Below are 10,579 nucleotides of genomic sequence, written 5' to 3' on the forward strand. Positions count from 1 at the left end.
CTGGCGCGAAACTGGACAAAGGGAAAGGGGTGTAACCACCCCCTTCCTGGGTCCCACCCATAGGAGGGACCTAGCAGGTAATCCAGCCCCTTGATTTGGAATAAAGGTAGGAGCTGTGTCCATAGACATTAGATTTATCCTGACTGAAACTTTGATACAGAACTCTGGACCCTTAGACATCCCACACGACGTGGAAGACTGAAGAATCTCCCTTGTGGTCGAGTGACCACCTTGTGCAAACAGGCACCATCCAGCGGCAAATGGTTTGCTTTGCTGCAGCTCCCGCCGGAGCTCGAGCGACAGAGATCAACAAGAACCAGCTTTCCTGACTTCCAACAGCTCGATCCATAGCCACAGTAAAGCTGAGACCCGTGGAGGCGACCCGAAGCGTGGGGCCGGCCATCTTGAAAAGACTGCGAAGTGCTGACCGCGCAGCTCCTGAGGCTCCCTCGAAGCTGTGCATTGGGGTTTGAGACACCCCAACCCCGAGCAGCTTGTGCACCAAAGACCACCCCTCCACACTCATCGAGTGCTGCGTGGGGCCCTTCTGCATTTTCCTGCTCGACGCGTCTGTCCGGCTACTTGCCCGTTGGCTAGTGGCCTCTACGACGACGAACCTTTGAAACTACTCTGCTGGTCTGGTTGCTCCAGACTGGCCCTCGCTCCCCTAAAAAGGAGCCACCCCTCTGACCTTGCTGGTCAGAGTAAGAAGCGATCTTCGAATCCTGCGTGAGTTGCCTTTGCCAAGGCGTGTTGACTCCAATCCGGAAGCCAACACCGCCGACAGCGAGAGCCTTTGTGGGACAGCTCGTGATCCACTCCTGGTTATCCTCGGTGCCCCTGAGTCCACGTGGCAGCGGAGTCAAGCTTCTCGACAACCACCTGATTGCGCCCAACATCGCCTAGTTCCTTCCTGGTGCCATCCTGGTCACTGGCTAGTGACCCCGACTCTGTCCCCTCTGCTTTCAGGTACTCTACATATTCGATCCACCCTCGGATCCAACTGGACTCTTCTCTCCTGGCCGCCTGCAGCATCTTCATCTCCAGGCTCGATAGAACTCCACGAAGAAACACGACACACTTTGGCACCTATGCACCCGCTTCCTGTGGGTGAGGTAACGATTGAACACCGGTGCTCCTGTAGTGGTTTACACCTCTAGTGTCCTACTTGAAGGTGGCTTAATTATAATCCAGTCGGAAGACTTCCAAAACAGTAACTTTGTAACTTTTACGCGCCATTGACTTTGCATTGGCATACGCGTGTGCTTTAGGCACTGCACCCGAATCCCGCGGGCCTCTCCCGTCCTAACTGTTGTTAGTCCAGAGTAGCCCCAGCAATTCCCAAGGCCCTAGGCCTTACCATTGCTCGATACATGGTTCTTATACCACTTTAATAGTATATGGTTTAAGTGGCTGAGAGAGAGCAAAACCGAGTTAGAAATTGTAGGGGTGCACCATATTCACGAGTAGTCAGCACCCACATATATAGAGGACTTTCTAATCGTGTTCAAATTTAATGTAGGATTGAGAACTAATGTACATGGTATTAGAGTTACACTAAGGGCTAATGTAATGTGCTTTAACAATCAGTAATGCAGTTTTAACATAGAGATGCCGTTTGCTGTGGAGTGTTTCACTAATAAGAGTGTGTTTAATAATTCACCATTGTGCCTTTAGCTTTGCTTATTAAACTCGCAGTTGTAACGTTAAATGTGATTAAATGGCTTAGGTAGAGAATTGTATTTTGCATTAAAGATTGATGTTAAAGAACTTAAATGTATTGCTTATATTAGCATGTTAGTGCACATAACGTGCAGATACCCATTTCATGGAAATCGTGTAGGCCTGATTTGAAATGCCTTTCAGCATTAAATCGTAGAAATGTTTTTGGAGAAAGCTGCTTCAGCTAAAGTCAATTGCAACATTTGGAATTTGTGAGCCGATTCACATGCGTTCCTTTGCAGGTGCAGGACCAAGTAGATAGTGAAGTAGAAGGGCCCATTGTGTATGAGAGTTAGGATGCTAGGCTCAGACGTGGAGGAGTAACCTAGGAATTCAAGGAAGCAACTTGAAGCGAAGAAGAGCCTGGGACCCAAGGACGTTTCAACGGACAGAGGTGGAGAGGTGCCATAATGGAAAATTCTGGAAACCAACACCTTCGAGAGGGGCTTACCTGAAGGCGTGTCGTTCGCAATGTGGGGTTTTGTATTAGGGACAGCACCCCGGGGGAGAGACAGAGCAGATGGGCTGAGGAGTCAGCGAGAGCGGTTGGTCAGGCAGAGAGTTTAGCTATGGCTGAGTAGACTGAAGATTGAGTTCGAAGGAAGTGAGTAAACTCTCTTGAGAGTCATCACTGCTGACACCTTAATTCTGAATGGGACCTTGTTGAGTAGGGATGTCACTTAGGGTAGTGTAGGGACAGACTAACTTGGATTTTATTCCTTTTACAAATGCTTACTAAAACTCAGGTTGTAGCAATTCTTGTTAGCCTGATTATTCTTGAATTAGTTCTGGTATTGTTTCTGAGTCGTCTAAGATTCTTCCGTAGGATTATGTTTGTATTAGTGCCTGTTTATCTTTTGAACCTTTTGCTGAGATGCTTATACATCCAGTTGTTTTTGGCTTTGTAATAAATCTTTGAACTTAGTTCCTAGTCAGTGGTTCTTTGGGGGTAAAAGAGGAATTGTATGAAAATTGACTAACCATTGTTTAACTAGATTTCCTAATTCACTCTATGACAGGTAAAAAGGTCTAGTCGATCTGTGTCCAGGATTCTGGAGAATAGTAAACAGACTCTAGAAGTACAATCCCGCCCCTTTATGGCCACAGGGCCTATCCATAACTGTGCAACTTTTGTATCTTTAACTGCGCTTTTGTTTAAATGCTTGTGCCTCTGCCCTCATAAAGACCACAGAGGATTATTCTAGTCTTAAATACATATATTTTTATAATATATAACTTGTGTGGTGGACTTTCATTTGGTATTAAAAGGATTGTATATTGGTAAAACAGCTGGCTTCACATGCCCTCCTGAGTTAAGCCTAAGACTGCTTAGTCCATGCTACCACTAGGATAGCTTGTCTATAAGGTTGACTTACAACCACCCACCATAAAGATTGTTTGGACTGATACAAGGTGCTCACTAGAATAGTGAACATCATACATCAGGCCAACTTCTCACAGTCTGCGTTGGTAACTTGGTATGTGTTGCCCAAGTGAGTACAGCTTATGTGACACCAGTCTTTCAGCCACCATAGTGACACTGGCACCTGTGTCCCTGTAGAATGCCTGACATAATATCAAAGTCAAAAATATTGACTTCAAAAATATCGGAGGCGGAATATAGACGTCAAGAATATCGAAGTCCTATCTACATTAAGGTAAGTACAAAAATATCGGAAAAGAAATATCATAAAACATATCGTTGTAAAAAATATTGTTTTTTTAAAATGTTTAAAAATAATATAAAATTAACTAAATAATACATAAAAATAAAAGACACAGTTAAAAATATGTTTGAAATTATAAGTAATACATATAATGTGAAAAAATATATATACATATAAAATATAATATATATACTTACCTAATAATATTTACAATTAATTACTCTGATAACTTATAAATTGTTAAAAAACATTTTATAAAATATAAATACATGAATACACAACCAATAATAATATAAATAAAAATATCAAAACTATACATAACAAATTTAAAAAAACAATTTAAAGTAAATTATACACTACATTAACTAAAACAGTAAATATTGGATAGCGTAGGTGTATAAATTACTGTTCCAACTCCAGACAGTGCAACAGTAGGGAAAGTGTTGGATAGCGTTGGGGTTAACATTACTATTCCAGCTCAAGAGGGTGCAACAGTAGGGAAAGTGGTGGATAGCGCAGGGGTAAAAATTACTATTCCAACTCCAGAGGGTGCAACAGTAGGGAAAGGGTTGGATAGCATAGGGGTAAAAATTACTATTCCAACCCCAGAGAGTTCAAAAGTAGGGAAAGTGTTGGATAGCATAGGAATTAAAATTACTATTCCAACTCCAGAAGGTGCAACAGTAGGGAAAGTGTTGGATACCGTAGGGGTAAAAATTACTATTCCAACTCCAGAGGGTGCAACAGTAGGGAAAGTGTTGGATAGCATCGGGGTAAAAATTAATATTCCAACTCCAGAGGGTGCAACAGTAGGGAAAGTGTTGGATAGCGAGGGGTAAAAATTACTATTCCAACTCCAGAGGGTGCAACAGTAGGAAAGTGTTGGATAGCGTAGGAATTAAAATTACTATTCCAACTCCAGAGGGTGCAACAGTAGGGAAAGTGTTGGCAAGCGTAGGGGTTAAAATTACTATTCCAACTCTAGAGGGTGCAACAGTAGGGAAAGTGTTGGATAGCGTAGGGGTTAACATTACTATTCCAACTCCAGAGGGTGCAACAGTAGGGAAAGTGTTGGATAGCGTAGGGGTTAAAATTACTACTCCAACTCCAGAGAGTGCAACAATAGGGAATGTGTTGGCTAATATAGGGGTCACGGATCTGGGTTTAATCCATCGTTATTTTGCTCACCAAGCCACCCCAGATCAGACATGGCCATATGCAAATCAGTCTTGACCCTGTGCCTCATGGGAACAGTCCAGCCCAAACTGCCAAGTCATATCTTCCCTGGACCAAAATCAAGCATCCTAGGACCGGTTTCTGGCTATCGGCCGTCTTCAGCCAGTATAGCTTGACTCCAGTGGCGTAGTGAGCAAGGGACCCACGTCTGGGCATACCCTTCCCACATAGGGTGAACAGCAAAACACACAAGATGATGGATGGAATGTTGCACAATGGCAAAACATTCACTCCCAGTCACAGATCTTGGTTTAATCCATCGTTATTTTGCTCACCAAGCCACCCCAGTTCAGTCATGGCCATATGCAAATCAGTCTTGACCCAGTCTTGACCCTGTGCCTCATGGGAACAGTCCAGCCTGAACTGCCACGCCATGTCTTCCTTTGACCGAAATCAAGCATCCTAGGACCGGTTTCTGGCTATCAGCCGTCATCAGCCAGGATAGCTTGATTCCAGTGGCGTAGTGAGCAAGGGACCCACGTCTGGGCATACCCTTCCCACATAGGGGAACAGCAAAACACATAAGATGATGGACGGAATGTTGCACAATAGCAAAACATTCACCCCCAGTCACAGATCTGGGTTTAATCCATCGTTATTTTGCTCACCAAGCCACCCCAGCTCAGACATGCAATATGCAAATCAGTCTTGACCCTGTGCCTCATGGGAACAGTCCAGCTCCAACTGCCAAGCCATGTCTTCCCTGGACCGGAATTAAACATCCTAGGACCCGTTTCTGGCTATCAGCCGTCTTCAGCCAGGATAGCTTGACTCCAGTGGCGTAGTGAGCAAGGGACCCACGTGATGGATTTAGTCCCAGATCTCTGTACTGGGGTGAATGTATGACATTGTTCTGAATTCTGTCCATCAACTGTTGTTTTTGCATTTGTCATCCTGAGTGGGACGGGTATGCTCAGACGTGAGTCCCGTACTCTCCATGCCACTGGAGTCAAGCTATCCTGGCTGAAGACGGCTGATAGCCAGAAACCAGTCCTACTCTGGGTATCAATTACACACAATAAATACTTGAGGAATTATCAAACAGTATAGGAAAACACATAGGGCCCAATGGGGGGCTAAACCATGTACTAAAATAGTGGAACCTGAGGTTAGTATCAAAACAGGACTAGTACCCAAGGATTGAGTACCGCAGGGGAAACACGGAACCACTCAAAGTAAGTAGCCAGAGACCCCAAGGCACTCGGTACAAAGTGGGTACACCAGCTCAAATGTCCGTAGGGTAACACAGGGTAAGTTGCGTTTGGGAGTTTACTGTTCTAGGACCGTTCCCAAAGGACACCGAAGGAACCACTTGGATCAAGGAAGGTTGGAGAGCCACCCCTCCCGTTGACACCCCAGGAACCAGGCTAACTACACCAGGGAGCCCAGGTGCATATGGATGGAGTGGTGTCGGAACCGCCCGTAGATGCCAATGGAGGTTCGTGGAAGATCAGCAGCTACAGAGTCTCCTTGGACCAGGCTGGTGGGACCAGGACGAGGGATCCAGATGAGAAGAACCTGAAACCAGAGGTGACAGAGTCCAACCCCCCAGAGGTGACCAGGAGGCACCGGAGCACAATATCAGCCCTGGTAGGGGGTTCTGCTGTAGCACAGTTTGGATGACGCAGCAGTTGTGGAGCCCAGGCAATGATGCTGGAGCATCGAAGCCATCAACGATCTGTCCTACGCTGGTCGACAAGTGAAGGAAGGTCAGTGTCTGGCAGAATCACCAACAAGCCTTGGCAAATGTAAACACTGGTTAATTAAGCAGATGCTGTGTTTAGACCAGCAAGGCCTGTGGGACTAAACCAACAATTGATAATTCAGGGCTGGCCCTCAGCACGCAGGGGAGCCATCAGGAATCGTTGGACCTCCCTCGAGGACCCTCTGGCAGCAGGTACAGGGAGTCGCAAGGAAGCTTCAGCAGCACACAGGAGATGAAGGCCCACGATACAGTGGATAATGGCAGGAAAGCGTTCTTGGAGCTGTGCGAGGCTGGGGCTTCTTTGAGTTCGAAGATCTTCAGTAAAGGGAGCCAACAAGCTTTGGCAACGACAGACAGACACAGTGCACAGGGAGGCAGTTCACGTCGGCTGGAGAGACACCCCACTTGCAGGGAAACCTGGTCAGGCCTCTGGAGAGCCAACAAGCTCCTGTAAAAGCTTTGATGGACATGAGCTCCTGTAAAAGCTTTAATCGCTTTGGGGCTTGGAGAGCAACCCATTACTTAGGGAGGTCCACTCGATCACACATCTGTCTTCAAATTGGAGGGGTGCGCAATCATTAAGGCACGCTGGGGGTGCTGAAACACCGCCAATGGATACAGGTAATGCGTCGGGGATCAGACTTTTGTTTGCTATACAAGTCACAGTCTATGTGATAATAAATATCATGAAAATCTACAGTAAAAAGAATGGCCCATCAGTCCATGAAACAGCCCCACAGGCAGCCAACACCATGGCTCTCATACTGACCTGTGGGACCAGTCCTGGCACAGTCACACTGTCCTATACGATTCAGAAAAGGGGGTGGTGATGAACAGAGTGTCTGAATTAAGCAGACCACTCTTACCCAGTCCAAAGATCAGGGCTTGATCCATCACCGTTATTTAGCTCACTGCACCATCCCAGCTCAGAACCTGGCTACATGCAAATGAGTCTGTCCCTGGCCCAGTGCATCATGGGAGCAGGGCAGACCAGACTACCAAGCCAATTCTTCACTGGAAAGGAGACAAGCTACCGGGGACCGGTTTCTGGCATTTCAGCCGTCGTCGGCCCGGCTTGCTTGAATCCTGATGGTGCAGTGAGCAAGGGACTCATGTCTGAGTATACCCTGCCACACCTATAGTGGCCAAAAACGATTCAGAAAAAAGGGGGTGGTGATGAACAGAGTGTCTGAATTAAGCAGACCACTCTTACCCAGTCCAAAGTTCAGGGCTTGATCCATCACCGTTATTTAGCTCACTGCACCATCCCAGCTCAGAACCTGGCTACATGCAAATTAGTCCGTCCCTGGCCCAGTGCATCATGGGAACAGGGCAGACCAGACTACCAAGCCAATTCTTCACTGGAAAGGAGACAAGCTACCGGGGACCGGTTTCTGGCATTTCAGCCGTCGTCGGCCCGGCTTGCTTGAATCCTGATGGGGCAGTGAGCAAGGGACACTCCTGTCTGAGTATACCCTGCCACACCTATAGTGGCCAAAAACGATTCAGAAAAAGTGGTGGTGATGAACAGAGTGTCTGAATTAAGCAGACCACTCTTACCCAGTCCAAAGATCAGGGCTTGATCCATCACCGTTATTTAGATCACTGCACCATCCCAGCTCAGAACCTGGCTACATGCAAATTAGTCTGTCCCTGGCCCAGTGCATCATGGGAACAGGGCAGACCAGACTACCAAGCCAATTCTTCACTGGAAAGGAGACAAGCTACCGGGGACTGGTTTCTGGCATTTCAGCCGTCGTCGGCCCGGCTTGCTTGAATCCTGATGGTGCAGTGAGCAAGGGACTCATGTCTGAGTATACCCTGCCACAGCTATAGTGGCCAAAAACGATTCAGAAAAGGGGGTGGTGATGAACAGAGTGTCTGAATTAAGCAGACCACTCTTACCCAGTCCAAAGATCAGGGCTTGATTCATCACCATTATTAAGCTCACTGCACCATCCCAGCTCAGAACCTGGCTACATGCAAATTAGTCTGTCCCTGGCCCAGTGCATCATGGGAGCAGGGCAGACCAGACTACCAAGCCAATTCTTCACTGGAAAGGAGACAAGCTACCGGGGACCGGTTTCTGGCATTTCAGCCGTCGTCGGCCCGGCTTGCTTGAATCCTGATGGTGCAGTGAGCAAGGGACTCATGTCTGAGTATACCCTGCCACACCTATAGTGGCCAAAAACGATTCAGAAAAGGGGGTGGTGATGAACAGAGTGTCTGAATTAAGCAGACCACTCTTACCCAGTCCAAAGATCAGGGCTTGATCCATCACCGTTATTTAGCTCACTGCACCATCCCAGCTCAGAACCTGGCTACATGCAAATTAGTCTGTCCCTGGCCCAGTGAATCATGGGAACAGGGCAGACCAGACTACCAAGCCAATTCTTCACTGGAAAGGAGACAAGCTACCGGGGACCGGTTTCTGGCATTTCAGCCGTCGTCAGCCCGGCTTGCTTGAATCCTGATGGTGCAGTGAGCAAGGGACGGTGATGGATCAAGCCCTGATCTTTGGACTGGGTAAGAGTGGTCTGCTTAATTCAGACACTCTGTTCATCACCACCCCCTTTTCAGAATCATTTTGTCCACCATAAGCGTGGAAGGGTATACTCAGATTTGAGTCCCTTGCTCATTGCACCATCAGGATTCAAGCAAGCCGGGCCGACGACGGCTGAAATGCCAGAAACCGGTCCCCGGTAGCTTGTTTCCTTCCCAGTATAAGAATTGGCTTGGTAGTTTGGTTTGCCCTGTTCCCATCATGCACTGGGACAGGAACAGACTAATTTGCATGTAGCCAGGTTCTGAGCTGGGATGGTGCAGTGAGCTAATAAACGGTGATGGATCAAGCCCTGATCTTTGGACTGGGTAAGAGTGGTCTGCTTAATTCAGACACTCTGTTCATCACCACCCCCTTTTCTGAATCATTTTGTCCACCATAAGCGTGGAAGGGTATACTCAGATGTGAGTCCCTTGCTCATTGCACCATCAGGATTCAAGCAAGCCGGGCCGAAGACGGCTGAAATGCCAGAAACCGGTCCCCGGTAGCTTGTTTCCTTCCCAGTATAAGAATTAGCTTGGTGGTTTGGTTTGCTCTGTTCCCATCATGCACTGGGACAGGAACAGACTAATTTGCATGTAGCCAAGTTCTGAGCTGGGATGGTGCAGTGAGCTAAAAAACGGTGATGGATCAAGCCCTGATCTTTGGACTGGGTAAGAGTGGTCTGCTTAATTCAGACACTCTGTTCATCACCACCCCCTTTTCTGAATCACACTGTCCTATAGGCCGGTCTATCCCTGGACTGGAGGTGTGAACAGAGCAGATGCTCAGGGTCAGAGACGCTTTCATTAATGTTTTTTCGGGCGTGTGCGCCAGAAACAATGCACAATATTGTAATAAGCTAGGCCCAGAAGACGTTTCCATGACAACCCAGTCACCTCTCTTGGTGCAGCCAAGATTGCAATAAGATTAAACAAATACACGCTGGCTGCACTCAAGCCTCAATGAAAGCAAAACGCCTCAAGAAATACTAACAAGCATTGGAAATGCAATAGGTCTCGCATTAGAAAAGTTGGAGCTATTGGTCTTGTAAATGACAATTATTTTATTTATGTATTGGTTTTTTAAATAGCTAAATTGATAGCTTTGTCATTTACAATGCCAATAGTTATAACTTTCGCGAATGTGACACCTATAGCATTTGTAATGCAACATGTTTTGTATTTACGTGACTTAGATGTATTGATATTACAAATAACAATGGCTTTTAATTTTTTCAAATAATTAATACTTAAATAAAAGTGATTGTAATTTATATTGGCAATAGCTTAAACTTTTGAAAATAACTTGTGTATTTTATTGTGATGAAAATTCAAGAACAGAAGTGAAATATTAACATTTTTTTGTGACATTTGTAATAAAGCTTGAACCATTGAGAGAACATATTTGAATGTGTGATGCTGTGGTGGTGCTGAATGATGCTGTATGCTATGTTTTGTTTTGCTATCCTATGTTTTGTTTTGTTATGCTATGCTATGTTTTGCTACCCTATGCTTTGATTTGTTATGCTATGCTGTGTTTTGTTAGGCTATGCTACGTTTTGCTATGCGATGGTTTGTTATGCGATACTATGTTTTGTTACGCTGTGCTATATTTATTTGTGTTTTATTATGCTATGCTGTGTTTTGCTATGCTATGTTTTGTTGTGGTTTGCTATGTTTTGTTATGTTTTGTTTTGCTATACTA

This window comes from Lissotriton vulgaris, unplaced genomic scaffold (assembly GCF_964263255.1).
Source record: "Lissotriton vulgaris unplaced genomic scaffold, aLisVul1.2 SCAFFOLD_6237, whole genome shotgun sequence".
In the NCBI taxonomy this organism is placed as follows: domain Eukaryota; kingdom Metazoa; phylum Chordata; class Amphibia; order Caudata; family Salamandridae; genus Lissotriton; species Lissotriton vulgaris.